This window comes from Mastigoproctus giganteus, chromosome 8 (genome assembly GCF_048544385.1).
Source record: "Mastigoproctus giganteus isolate SK-2022 chromosome 8, ASM4854438v1, whole genome shotgun sequence".
Classification (NCBI taxonomy): Eukaryota; Metazoa; Arthropoda; class Arachnida; order Uropygi; family Thelyphonidae; genus Mastigoproctus; species Mastigoproctus giganteus.
In genome coordinates, this window is record NC_143582.1 from 217,637,737 (window position 1) to 217,638,591 (window position 855).

Here is an 855-nt window from a genome sequence, read left to right on the forward strand (position 1 = left end):
ATTTGAATTTATGCCCTCTCAGGTGATTTTTCTGAGCTAGAGGAAGAATCCCATCAGCATTGAGCATGCTTAAACCATTCAAGGCTTTATACACCTCTATCAGATCACCTCGCTGGTGGCTAGTCTCCAGACACTGTAATTTGCAAAACTTAAGCCTTTCTTCGTAAGAGCACCCCTTTGTTCCATTCACTAATCTTGTTGCCCTTCTCTGTACTCGTTCCAGCAGCTCTACATCCTTCTTGAAATGAGGTCTCCAGACCTGTATACAGTACTCTAGGTGTGGCCTGACCATTGCCTTATACAATGGAATAATCACCTCCTTATCCCTGCTGGAAAAATTCCTGTATATCATTGACAATACTCCATGAGCTACTCTTGCAGCCCGTCTGCACTGCTCAGAGAACTTCATATCTGCCTGCACAACCACCCCCAAGTCCCTTTCATTCTCTACCACTGTCAGTGTAGTACCACAGAGTTAATACGTTGCTCTGGGGTTGCTGTTTCCCATGTGTAGTACTTTACATTTGTCAATGTTAAACTTCATTTGCCACCTCTCAGCCCATCTGCTCAACCTTTCCAGATCCTGTTGCAGCAGCATAGTGTCAGTAGTGTCCATGACAACCCTGACAACCTTTGTATCATCTGCAAACTTGGACATTAAGCTTGATATACCATCATCAATATCATTTATAAATACAGAAAACAACAATGGACCCAACACTGAGCCCTGAGGGACTCCACTAATAACATCAGTCCACGATGAGCAGTGTCCATTGATTACCACTCTCTGTCTTCTCCCCCTCAACCACCCCTTTATCCATAGCAGCAATTTGCCTCCAATGTCACACTGCTCCA